At 51.9% G+C, this 13,805-nt stretch overlaps 1 pseudogene; it reads right to left on the bottom strand.

Moving 5' to 3' along the window:
* Nucleotides 1-5,110: 5,110 nt before the first annotated feature.
* Nucleotides 5,111-7,616, bottom strand: LOC114492233 (annotated as a pseudogene).
* Nucleotides 7,617-13,805: the final 6,189 nt, after the last annotated feature.

Below are 13,805 nucleotides of genomic sequence, written 5' to 3'. Positions count from 1 at the left end.
AGCAGGCACTCACTGAAGCCACCCCTTCTGCCCCTCCTCCCTTCGCCCGAGGAGGGTCGCGCGGCTGCAGAGGGAGGGCTTCCCGGGCGCTTGGGAACTCGCCAAGGCCCCCACCCCCGCCACTCCCTGTTGGAGAGGCTCCCCTAAGACCTGGAGCTCCGAGCTCTCCCCCACCCCCCTCCGGCAGCTGCTGCAGCCTCCGGCTGAGGTCAGGCTCCACCTCCTTTCTCCGGAGGGAGAGCGTGAGGGTTGTTTGTTGTTGGGTGTGAGAAGGAGAAGGTTCGAGATCACCTGGTCCGGTGGGCCTGGGCAGCCGGAGCGGGAGGGAGCTGGGCCGGGTGGGCTGGGGTTGGCGGGAGCCTTCTGCAGAGGCTGAAGTGCTAACCTCAACACCACCCCCGCGGTTTCTAAAAAAGCAGCTCCATCCACTGCTTTAGTTCTTCCATCCAGCCGCCCACTCGCCGGTGCCCTCTCCTGTGGCCCATCCCGTGTGGAGTGGCCAGAATGCCCCAGGCGAAAGGGCCAGCCAGCTGTTGGGTTACCACGAGGAGTAAGACTTTTCCTGCTCTCGAGAAGCTTCCAGTCGGAGGGCTGGGATGTGTTGGGGGAAGAGGGACAACTAGACAGGAAACAGCGTGATAAGCATAACTTCGTGACAGCAGCACACAATGGCTGCTGAGGAAGCGAAGGGAAGAGTGCGAGGTCTTCCCCGGTGTGGAGCTGGAGTGAGGTGCGAGAACGCTCTGAGAAGGGGCTCAGCCGAGAGCAGAATCTTTATGGAGGAGCACCGTTCGTCATGCAGCGGTGCCATCGGTAGAGGCAGAACGAAAGTTGAGGACATCTGGCTGTGATATAGGGGGTGAGGCTAGAGGTAAAGGTGGAGAGGTGGCCGGGGCCACCAAGCTTTGTAAGTCCTGCGGAGGATGTTCACCCCGAAGGCATTGGGGGGCACGGGAGGATTTAAAGGGAAGCAGGGTCCTGGTCGGATCTGCGTCTGCCGGAGACCCAGGGAGGCACATGGGCGAGCAGAGCGGTGTGGCTCGTGCCGGGCGGAATGTTCCACTGTGCTTCCCATCCGGCGCTGTCTCACCGGAGGGATATTTAACCTTGAATCTCTCCGCCTCCTAGGTGGGGGTTAGGCAGGCAGGGTCCGCCCCTGGGGAAGAGCCCTGTCTCGGCGCTGCTCCCACCCGAACCAGGGGCTCTACCTCCTCTCTCCCCAGAGAAGGGGTGGGGGGCCCAGCCCATCCCATCTATCTCCTCCCTCCCCCCTTCTGGGCAGTCCTGCCCTCCCAGAATCAAAGCCATTTCCTGTAACATCGACAGTAAAAAAGGCAAGACCGTAGGGACCAGCTTTACCCTCCAGGTGCTCTTTCCCCACCTGAGGTGGGACTAGAATTCTCAGGCAGTGGACCTTGCCGATGAAAACCACAGAGAGACGCTGGCAAACCTCCCTCCTGGGGCCCTGGGACTGGCATCAGACTGAGCACTTGACTTTTGGAAGCCGGTTCCTTCAGTCTGTGCCGCAATCATTGCCAGGAGATAGACAGGCTCACTGTCACCATTTCACAGATTAGGAAACCGAGGCTTAGAGCAGCTAATGCCTGTCCCAAGTCACACAAGTGAGGCTCACAGCCTGGTCTGCCTGACTCTCTGGTCAGGGTTGGACCCCGCCCCGGCCCCTCCCCGGGGTCGGGGGCCCTAGCCTACTATAGTGCCTTCTACTGACCTTGCCCTGCTTGCCTGCGCACTCGGACCACGACTACTCTCACCGTCAGGGATTGCCAAGTCAAGTAGGACAGGGTGTGGGGGTGTCATGGATGCCTTAAACCATACAGCCCTGTCCTTCCCAGCGAGGCTTTTCCCGTGACACCTGGAAACAAACTCTTCAGACCCCAGCCTAGGTCGTGCCTGTACATGTTTGTTCCTGAAGCTTCCTGAACTCTCTGCCCCTGAAATCCTCATCCCCAAGACTCAGAAAGGTCTCCAAAAGCTCAGGTGAAGGTCTCCCGAATTGAGGTCCACATCTCTCCCTGATGCCCTGAATTCCTAGGAGCCTCCACATCTGTGACTTTGCCTGGGTCTTTGTGATGAAACTACAGACCTCTGGAGGGCAGGACTATGGCTTCAATTTCCCCTTTATGGTGTCCCGTGTGTCTAGCGTATCCCTGCACCCAAGGAAGGATGGCATTCTAGGTCTCCTAGGACCTGGCCCCAGGACACAAAGCCCTTTACTGCTCCCCTTCTGAAGATCGACTTAGGGGTCCCCCATGGCAACCTTTAAGCAGAATGCCGGAGGTAGACAACTTCTACTTTGACAAGTTCTTGTCTCACAGGACTTAAAAAAAAAGATTAAAATTAGAAGTCAATGCCTATATTTAGGAGGTTTAAAATACCTGCCCTGGCTGGGTAGCTCAGTTGGTTAGAGCATTGTCCTGATCCACCAAGGTTTTGGGTCAGACCCCTGGTCAGGGCACATACAAGAATCAGCAACTAATGCATTAATAGGTAGAACAACAAATAGATGTTTCTTTTTTTCCCCTTCCCTTCCCTTCCCTTCCCTTCCCCCCTTCCCTTCCCTTCCCTTCCCTTCCCTTCCCTTCCTTCCCTTCCCTTCCCTTCCCTTCCCTTCCCTTATCTCTCTCTCTCTCTCCCCCCTTCCCTCCCTTCCTCTAAAATCAATTAAAAAAACTTTGTAGACTCTTAAAAATAATACAAATTCCAATTTCTCTTGAACGGTCAGCTCTGGCTCTGGCTGGGCTGCTCTGTTGGTTGGAGCATCATCCCACACGGCAAGGCTGGGTGTTCCATTCCTGGACAGGGCACGTATGGGAGGCAACCAATCAATGTTGTTTTCTCACATTGGTGTTTCTCTCCCTCCCTCTCTCTCTCTCTCTCTCTCTCTCTCTCTCCCCCTTCTCTCTCTCTCAAATCAATAAACATGTTTTAAAAAATGTTTAAAAAGTCAGAAGACCTGGCTATTTTGGGCCCCCACTTTCACTTGCAACATAGGCTGGTACGAAGAACAAACGTCATCTCTGCACTCTACTTTGTCATAGTCCTACCTTGCCCTCTTCAGGCACTGAAGACCTGCCTGACTCAAAGGTTTTCAGGACTGTGATCCTTGCACTGTGGCCGCAGAGACAAGGATGGGTGTCTTAAGTTTTGGGAGTGTCCGCCTCCCTTGGACCTACACAGACAGCCTTGTTACATTCTCACAGCCTGTCTCAAATAGTGCTTTGATTATCACCTCGAAGACAGACGTTTATTGAGCACTCTCCACAATCCGTGGAAATAGGCTGGAGATGGAAAGGGGCGTTAAACATGGTCCAACGTCTGTGGGCTCCTCGAGGTGACTACTCCTGAGAACACGGCAAAATGCCTGGCAAATATTAGGTGCCTAATAATACTTGATGAACTGAATAGCAAAGGATTGGTAAACAGCAACTGAATAATCAATTAATGGTAAAGGGACGACAGTTCCAAGAAGCATGAAATGCCTGTGATCGTCTGGATGTGGTCTTTTGGGACCTCGGCTTCTTCAGGGTCACTGCTTTTGGGACGCTTTGTCTGCTCAGCTATCAAGTGGGACTATGTTAAAGGGGACCCCTCCCTGAGGAACCCCAGTGGCTGTGGACGGGAGGTCCAGGAGTACATCCACTGTGGTTCCTTAAACCCAGACCTGCAGACTGCTGGGACGACGAGGACACCCGGATCTGGAGCAGGCAACGCCTGCCGGAGTCAAAGGTCTTGCAGGGGGCATGGGCTCACACTCAAACTCCTTTCTCTATTTCATCCACAGCAGCCCTTTTAGGTGAATGTTATTCTCAAATTAACAGACAAATAAGGAAACAGAGACCTGGAAAATCTAAGTAACTGCTCAAGATCACACGGGCTTGGAGTGGCTCCAGACCTTTGCTTTTTAAATATGGCAGTTAACACAAAGGAGAAAGAGGTCTAACCCTCCATAGGTCTAAAAGCCCTTACTCTTCCTGCATTTCACATAATGTAGTTTTTAAAAAAATACAAACTCTGTAACTAGACTTCCTGAATTGGAGTTCTGGCTCTACAGTGTCTTACAACATGCAAAATGCTTAGAACAGTCCCTGACTCTTAGCAAATGCCCCCTAAACATTAGCAATTATGAAGCTACGTCATCATGCCCCTGTCCAGCCATGCCTGCAGCGTGCCACTTTCCGGAATCCAGTCCTGCAACCCCTGTTTGCACCTCTGTCTCCCACATTGAATCCCTACTATGTGGTATCCACAGCTGTGTTCTCTGCATCCAGAAGCGTGTGTCCCCATCTGGCCTCGGCCAGGCTGTGCCTCTCTTCGCTGGGTCAGGAAGGGGACCAACCTCCCTCCTCATGACTCTGCCACTCCACCCTCCCAAAACTAGGGCCATCTTCCTCTCTACATTTGGAAAGATTTTCGGTGGCATCCCTAATCACATCCCCCAAGGTGAGGTGGCACCATCTCTTACAGGCTCTCAGCCACAGCCAGCAGCCTCTCTAGTCTTCAGAAAGGTGGCACTTTTGCCATTTTTTCCCTTAGCCACAGTGAACCCACAGGGGCCAGGCCCAGCCACTCGCAGCACAGGCTCTTGCCTGGAGTGATCTCCACACAGCAGTACTAGGCTGACCCACCGCAGCATCGCTCATATTCAGCACTGCTCAGGATCTGGAAGATGGTGCCGATGGCATTGCCTCTGACCTTGGAAAGCTTCCATTCCACCATGAGGAGACCCTCCGAATCTAAAGAACCCAGCAAAGATCTATAACCCAAGCAAGATCGGGCCGAGCAATAAAGTCAGGTAGGTGACAGGTAGACTCTGGTACCAGGCCTGACAGATTTTTCCCTCTGATTTGTGAATAAGTCTACTTTTAAGAATACTATAAGGGAATTTGTGAGAATCAGGCTTAGTTATACGGCAACTCTTCTTTATTACTGAAAAGCACATGGGTGAGTCAGCGATTGCCTTTTGGATTTGTTCCTCTCCCTTGGAGTGCAGTTGGTAGCGACAGGGTGACACTTCTAGAGAGATTCCATGAGCTAGGCATTGTGTTAAATTCTTTATACACTTTTTTTTAAGAATAAACACTTTTATTACATGAGGGGAGAGGATTTATTTGCCTTTCTTGGCCTTGGTTTGCCTCAGCTGGAACTCCAGCCCCTTGCCCTCCAGCCTGTAGGCATCTGCGTGGCCACGCTGGCCGGGTTTCAAGCGATGCACGCACGACACTTGCTCTGCTGGAACTGCTCCTCCCAAAGACCGCTGGTTTTGGCATTCTTTTTCCTTTCATCATATTTCTTCCGAATTTCCTTTGATCGTTTTTTGTTTAAAGCTTCATCCTCCTCAGGAGTCCTCTTGGCTGCCTTCCTGCGCCCGGGGACAGTGCCCAGTGGGCCTTGTACCACGATCGGTGCGGCGTGCTGCAAATGAGCACGATGCGGTTTCTTCTGAGGGTATAGGTACCGACCGGTCTGTCATTGCGGACAACATCAATAGCCCTTGTTTTGCGAGGACAACTCTCCGAGCCCCAGGAGAAGCTGCCCACATCCAGGCTCAAGGTACAGTACCCCTTGCCTCCTCGCACGTGGACCGTGTGAGCGGTGGGGGACACCTCCGTGTTGGCAGCAGGGCGTCCCAGCTCGTATTTTCCCTTCTTGTGGCAGGGCTCCCTCTGGACCCCGGTCTTGCAGCACTGTACCAGTTGTCCTAAGAGATGCCCACGAACGGGCACCGATGGAAAGAATGTGCACCCTCTTAATCCTCAACCAGTCTCACGAATAGGTACAGCCATCACTCCACTTTACTAATGAGGAGCCCGAAGCACAGACTGTTTCCATAACTTGCCCAGAGTCACACAGCTGATAAGTGGTGGATCCCAGCCTTGTCACTTTTAATTGTCCCTCCATCACTTGTTCCTAAATGAGTTTCCCCAAACAATTCTCTATTCTTACGTTTTCCAGCCATCTGTCAGCAAATCATTTGGATTTTACACACGAAGTTGCTGTGAGCCGCTATCAGACTGGAGGCAAAATGTTGCTGTTTATTGTCATATTTCTTTGTAAAAAGAACATTCCTTGTGTAAAGTCTCATCAAAAGTACCCTTTCCCTGCCCTCTGCACTCACTTTGACACTGAAATAACAATGTGGTCTTTTAGGAACATCAGATACACTTCAACCAACTTCCAACTACAGGCAAACCAAGTCCTCTCCCAGTGTTTCCATTTTGGGGTAAAGGCATCACCTCCCACCCATTTCAAAAGCCAGGAACCTGCGAGTCATCCCTGGCACCTCCCTCGCCCTCCCCAGCCACCACCCATATCTAATCCATCACCACAGCAAGACTGTCATTTACCTCCACTCCTCAAACCTCCTCCTCCCCACCCCTGCAACCGCAGCCCTCGCCTCCCGCATCCGTTCTGCCCTTCCCATCCCCCTCACCCCAGACTTTCCCATGCAGCAGCCAGAGGGATCTTTTCAAAACAGATCGCAGCACATCATTCTCCTGCTTAAACCCTTCTGTGGCTCCTGCCGGCTGCCAGGATAAAGATCCGAATCTGAAACAGACAACCGAGGCTGCCTTAGCCCGAGGCTCACGGATCTCTGCACCCCGACACCTCCCCCCTCGCCCTCAATCTCACTCCTGAACCTAGGATGCTCCCCTCCCTCCCAAGCCCGGCTTGGCGAGGGAGTGGCTCCCGGGTAAGCCCTGTCCCCCGCCAGGCTTGGGTGAGGACAGCCACATCGGGTCCTACTGTTTCCCCACCGCCTGGCAGGGTACCGCACGCGGTCAGCTCTCAGTGACAGTTAGTGAATGAAGAATGAACAAATGAACAACTGGCAGAGTAATTAAACCTTCGCCTGTGCCATCTCAGCTCTGCAGTCCGACTGCTTTGCCACGTGGTCGCAGTGCTGGAAAACTACTTCCTGTAGGCACACTGTGTGCCAGGCCCCAGCTGCTGCCCTTAGACTCACTCCTCCCAGCTCAGTTTGCCTGTTTGCAGAAGTAACTGTGCTGTTACCTTGGCCTCTAAGCCTCCAATGTTTGTGGGTTTTGTGATTTGTGTACATTTTTCCTATAAAATGTACTGACTTGATGAATGCAGTGACTGGGATTCCAACAGTTGTGGGTTTGACAGGGCAGATCCTTTGAAATCTGGAGACATAAAATTTACAGTTCTGGCTCTGGCAGACCAGATGGCTTCTCCAAGAAGTTAGAGCCTGTGACCCCAGAACCCCAATCTTTTAGCCGCTACTGAAAAGATCGGAGAATTCAGTTCGAGGCAAAGCCTTGGGATTTCCCCTGCCCATTTCTGCTCCTCCCCCCAGCAAGTCTGCCCTTGATGTTTCAGTTAAATCTGATTTCATTTAGATAAGCTTGGTGGAGAGAGACAAGGAGAGGGGTGGTCCCTCCTGCAGCCCCCAGGGCAGGCATTCATCATGCAAATATTTCTTATTCAAGTACCTCCCTTAAGCCAGACTTAATGCTGGGGACACAGCAGTGAACCACAGACAGGTTATGTATGGGTGAGTGGTGCTTGTGCCAGGTTTTAAAGAGCAAGTAGCATCAGCCTCGACCCGGTACCTCAGTTGGGTAGAGCATCATCCCGATACCCCAAAGTTATGGGTTTGATCTCCTGTCAGGACACACACAAGAAACAACCAATGAATGAGTAAATAAGTGGAACGACAAATTGATGTTTCTCTCTCTGTGTCCCTCCTTCCCTCCATCTCTCTAAAATCAATAAATGAAAATTTTTAAAAAGAATAAATAACATTAATCCCTGGCTGGCATAGCTCATTGGATTGAGCGTGGGATGCAAACCAAAGTGTCGCAGGTTCAATTCCCAGTCAGGGTACATGCCTGGGTTGCAGGCCACAGCCCCCAGCAACCGCACATTGATGTTTTTCTCTCTCTCTCTCTCTCTTTCTCCCTCCCTTCCCTCTCTAAAAATAATAAATAAATAAAATCTTTTAAAAAAATAAGTAACATTAGAACTGATTGGAGTGATTGAACGGATCTGTTTTATGTCAATTTCTTCAGCTAAAATGTAATCTCATAACTGTTACTGGTTTTAGACTCCCCTGAACCCCTGGTACATGGTGCATAATGGCCACTCAGTAAATGCTGATTGTTCTGAGCTGGAGGCTGGTGGATGCAAGGATGGATCACTCAATGGGCTGAGCCAGGTGTGCTGGCTGGGGGCAGGAAGCTGGACCAGCAGGTCCATCCACTGACTGGGGACTGGGGACTGGACCCAGAGAACCCTTGCAGGAAAGGCAGAGAGATGAAGTTCCCATGATGCAGCCGGGAGCTGAGGTGGGTGGCTGTTCCTGGTGAGAGGGACAGGCTGGGGAGAGAGGCTGGGCCGAGGGAAGGGGCTTATCACAGGACCTTGTGGGGAATCATGAAAGGGCTGAGCCCATGGGAGTGTCCACTTGAAGCCGAGGGGAATGCAGAAGTTTCAGGAATGCAGAACACGAGACAGGGAAGGTTACCCATTAGTGAGGGATCTGCCTCTGAGCTAAGACGGAGGAGCCAGCGTTTCGCTTGACCCTCCTTTGGGGAGTGCTAACAGCCTTACAGATGGTCTTGCTGCCTATTGACAACAGGCTCCACACTCTGCAGTGCTTCCAGCACTCTCACCCCACCCCCACGGCCTCTCTCCAGGGCTCAGGAGTCCAGGGCATGAGGCTTTACCCCCTTGGAGATGGGGTGACCAGGAGGGGAGAGCAGAAAAGCTACAGCATGCAACTCTCTGATTGGTCCCTAAGGGTCAGTGAATGGGGAGGGGGGCACGGAGGGGTGTGTGGCAGGGTTCCAAGCACCTGGGTATCACCCCACAGAAGAAGACTAAGAAGGGCCCACTTGCATTCCAGTGAGGACTTCACAGTCCTTCACTCTGGAGCCCCTCAGCCTTCAGGGGATGGGGGGAGGTACCACAGGGAGGTGGAGATTTCAAAGACCCACCTGCCTCCCTCCCCACCCCTTCTCAGCCCCGCAGGGCCAAAGGCTGTATTCTGCCCAGGGTCACCTGGGCAGTGGGGGCTGGGAGATCGGTAGTGAGAAGAGTTAGTGCTTGCTGGGTCTGAATATCTGGGTGGTGATTCTTTAGCCTGAACCTTGGCCAGCTCGGCCACTGGAAGCAGTCTCAGCACTGGGGAGCAGGTCCCTGTTTTCTCAGGCAACTACAGTTAGACAAAATTCATACATCTCCAGCCTTAATTAGCAACCTTGCAATGGCCCCAACCCCACCCTTCTACTCTGGGTCAACAGACCCCACCCTTCCATTCCGGCGACAGTGGGAGTCTGGAAAGAAAGAAAGAAAGGACTGGGCAGGTTGCAGGCCGATTATGAAATGACACAGAGTCTCCTCTCGCCAGCCTTTTCTCATTTCAGAGTCCTCCTCCCCCTATTTTAAATCTTAATGCATCTTATAATAAATTTAATTAAATAATTTTACTTCACCAAGTAATGGGATCTACTGCAGACTCAACCCTGCCCAGCCTGGCAGCATCAGATAGGGCTCTAGCACCGGCTAGGAGACTTTGCTACCCCAGTCCCTTAAATAGAGCAAGCATTTAGGGTGGGGCCCCCAGGTTGTCCTGAAAACACTCCACTTTGCAGAGACTGCCTCTTGGGAGCCCAGGCGGTTGTACCAGGGGGGCTCTCAGGGCAGGCCAGGCAGGCAGCCCCCGAGCTGGGCTTATCTCCCTCAGGCAGCTGCAAGCTCACATTCCTGGCCTCTGCTCCTGCAGCACGTCTACCAGCTCGTCTCTTGGGGTGGGCGCCACGTTTGCCCGTGGATTGGCACAAGGGAACAGGTGCGTTTGGATGGAGAGATATCTGTCTCTGGTTCAGAAAGCCCCAACCTTCTCTTTTTCCCTTCCCTCCCTCTAGTGATGGAAGGGTGGCCCTCTGTCCTTCCTCCACTGATCCACCATCCTCCTCTGAGGAGGAAGATAGTGCCTGTGCTGAGATGTCCTGGGCCTGGGCCCCTCTTTAAGAAACTCTCCCTGACCCATCCAGCCCTTACTGTCCCCTGCCTTCCATGTCCAAAGTGTGTGGGGCCGCTTGGCAGAGTACTTGGGAACACACTCGTCCCTGTCTTGGGCTGCCCGTGCTAACTGAGGGCTGTCTCCCAGCCCCTGGCCCAGTGTATGCCTCTTAGCTTTTCTAGAAAGGTTTGTTGATGATGCAGTTGATGGGCCTGAGCAGGGAAGCAGTGACGCACCTCTTTTGCTATATGACTTCTCTCCCTTGCTGAAAATAAACTCATGTGGTTGGCCCTGTGGCTGGCATGCCACTTCTGCCTGGGTCACTTCTGGTGGCACTATTTTAAAAAGTATCGGTGAGCCCTGACTGGTGTGGCTCAGTGGACTGAGTGGCGGCCTGCAAACCAAAGGGTTGTAGATTGGATTCCCAGTCAGGGCACATGCCTGGGTTTCAGGCCAGGTCCCCAGTAGGGGGCGTGCAAGAGGCAACACATGTTGATGTTTCTCTCCCTTTTGCTTCCTCCCTTCCCCTCTCTCTAAAAATAAATAAATAACATCTTTAAAAAATATATAATAAGGTATAGGTGCACAACTAATTTGAAAACCAGTTCGGAATTACCTAGTGGAGTTGATCAGGTATATACCCTGTAACACAGAACTTCCATTCCTGGGACTATACCTAGAGAAACTCTTGTACACATAAACCAGAGGACACATACAGAAGATTTTAGAATAACCTCAAGGTGGTGACAACCCAAATGTCCACAAACAATAGGATGGATATTAAGTTGTCATATTTTTATACAATGGAACACTATACAAGAAAAAAATTGACCAAATTACAGTTTTACTCATTAATATGAAGAAATCTTTAAAGCCTATACAATGACCCCGTGAAGCAAGATACAGAAGAATATATTAAGTATGAGTCCAGTTGCAGAAAGTTTAAAAACAGGCAATCTAAGTGATGTTGTTTAGGGATACATACAGAAGTAGTAAACTGTAAAGAATGCCCTAGCTGGTGTGGTTCAGTGGATTGAGTGCCGGCCTATGAACAAAAGGGTCACCAGTTGGATTCCCAGTCAGGGTATATGCCTGGGTTGCACCACAGGTCCCTGGTGGGGACCTAGTGGTTGCGCATGAGAGGCAACCACACATTGATGTTTCTCTCCTTCTCTTTCTCCCTCCCTTCCCCTCTCTAAAAGTAAATAAACAAAAGTTTTAAAAAAAGGTGAGGAGGGGAATGTCACTAGATTCAGGGCGGTGGTTTTCTTCCTTTGGGGAAAATGTGTTGGGCAGGGGCACGTGGGCTTCTAAGGCACTTGGAATAGCCTCCTCACCAACCTGGGTGCTGAGTTTGTTTCATGGTATTGCTGTTCTTTGCACTGCGCTGCATGTGCATGTCACATACTTTTCAGTGTATACCATACATTTAACACAAGGGAAAAAAAGAATGATGTGTGCCCCAACTTGGCTCCCTTTCCCCACCCAATCCCCATTCCTGTTCTCAGCTGGCAGAAGAGGGGCCAGTGTCCCTCATCACAGTTCCTTTCTGTTTCTGAGAGGGCCAGAGGAATATAAGGCAGGGGCCTCCCCTCCACAGCTGGGCCCTGGATACTCAAGGGTGAGAAGGCCTGCGGAAGGCAGGGCCAGGAGAGGCCGGCTGGCTCTGCTGTTCCTGCCAACTTTGGGGATTAGGCCAAGGCTCTGGCCCACCTGTTGTTTCACTCATTCAGCATGAACATAGCTACTGAGTGCTTTCTGTGAGCCCTGGGTGCTGTGGGGGGGGATTCAGATAAGTGAGAAATGGTCTTTGACCTCAAAGATCTTGCAATATACTTAGAGGTGATCACATACACAAACAACTGGTACCAGCAAAATGTGAACAAAGCGTCACATTTTACTATTTACTCTTTCAATAAATATTTGTTGAGCACCTATTATGTGCCAGGAGCCATGCTGGATGGTGAACATGTAAAAGCAGTTACATCACAATACTGGCCCTTAAGTTCTGAGGCAGATGCAGGGGAAACAGACACATACACGAGATAAATATAAAAGTGGGGCACGTCCACTGATGTCAATTTGCCCGGGAGGAGGGAGAGGCCCCACTCAGGGTGGGCAGGATGGGGACAAGCAGTGAGGAAATGTTGGAGAAGGGAGGTCTTCCTGAGGGAGACAGCCCCTGAACCGAGGTATTAGTGGTGAGGAGACAAGGGCAAGGGCCAGAGGGCGTCCTCTGCAGAGGGATCTACAGGGACAAAGGCCCAAGGGTAAGAAACAGCTCTGTGTTTACCACGGAACACAAGACCTCATGGGGATGCGGACAGGAGCCACAGCGGGGGAGGCAGGGGCCGATCAGAGCTCCCACTTGCCTTGACAAATCTTAGACCTTACAGGTGCTGGGAGCCCCTGAAGTATTTAGGGGAAGCTTGGGAGTCCACTCTGGCTTGGTATAGAAGGGTTGAGGGGCGTGGAACAGAAGAAGGCAGGCAAATTGTCAGATTGTTGTGGATCCAAGAAATATCTCGACAGGCTAGCTGTGTGTGAGAGTGGGTGGGTGGCAGGTATCAGAGAGGCCAGCTTTGAAAACAGCTCTCTGCTGGAGTGATCAGGTGGAGCACACAGGGAGAGGGGGCTTCCACCTGGAGCCAGTGTGGCCCTGGGCTCTGGCCACAGGGGAGCACTAAGCGTGGGCAGAGTCAGGGGACAGCCAGGAATGCGGGAGGGACTCTGTACCATTTGATCCCAGGGCTCCCAAGTTCTAGCCTGTGGACGAGCCTGAGAAGGTGAGCAAAATAGGGGTGGGCATGTCATAAGCTTCTTATAAGCCAAATGAATGCACTTCATTTATTTATTTTAGAGATTTTATTTATTTTTAGAGAGAGGGGAAGGGAGGGAGAGAGGAGGGAAACATCCATGTGTGGAACAGAAACAAGGATCAGTCGCCTCCCTCGCGCCCCCAGCTGGAGACGTGGCCTGCAAGCCGGGCATAGGCGCTCGCCGGAATCCAGCCCGACCTTTCGCTTTGGGGAATGGCGCCCAAACCACTGGACCACACCAGTCAGGGACAAATGTATGCACTTTAAAGCACTATCCTTAGAAGTGATTGCAATCAAATCAATATGTAAGCATATATCACTTAGAGAAATGAAATGAATTGCCAAAAGAAATCCCTTAAAGATTCAAGTGCTTTTGAGGGGTGAGGGGGGCTGGCGAGGCATCAAAGTCAAGCGTTTTCTTTTCATTTAAAGGTTTTTAAATATGCCTTTTAATTATATTTTAAAACCGATGAACATAAAACACAAATTTTGTAAAAAATGGCTTTTGTTCTGAGTTTAAGTCCTTTCTACTTTTTCTAACTTCTAAAAGTGGCCTGTTTTGTATAAAATGATACAAGATAAAGGATAGCCAGCTCGCTCTCTCTCAACATTGTTATTTGGCAAAGCAAAACGTCGTTGCGCCCTGAGCGGTCCAGGGCACCGGCCAAAGGTCCAGGGCCGCGGGCTCTGGGCGCCTGCGACCCTGCGGCCCACCGGCAGGGGTCAGGCAAACTCCATGCAGGGCCCGCAGAGCCGCGCCCGAACCCGAGAGCCCGAGCAGCGCTCCGTGGCACCGCACGAGGTGCCTGGGGCGGGAAGAGGAAGACGGAGGACCTTGAACCTACCTTAAATTGAGGGTCGTGACTAACAGCCACCTGGGTCCTAGGTCAGGGCTCGGCCGGGAGGGACGAGGAGTGTACGCCCCTCCCATACCCCCACGCAGGGTTTACACCAGCTCTGGCTCCACCCAGCGCCTG

The sequence above is a fragment of the Phyllostomus discolor genome, chromosome 1 (assembly GCF_004126475.2).
Source record: "Phyllostomus discolor isolate MPI-MPIP mPhyDis1 chromosome 1, mPhyDis1.pri.v3, whole genome shotgun sequence".
Classification (NCBI taxonomy): domain Eukaryota; kingdom Metazoa; phylum Chordata; class Mammalia; order Chiroptera; family Phyllostomidae; genus Phyllostomus; species Phyllostomus discolor.
Note: the sequence above shows the minus strand (reverse complement) of the source record. Positions and strands in the feature narration are given on the sequence as shown.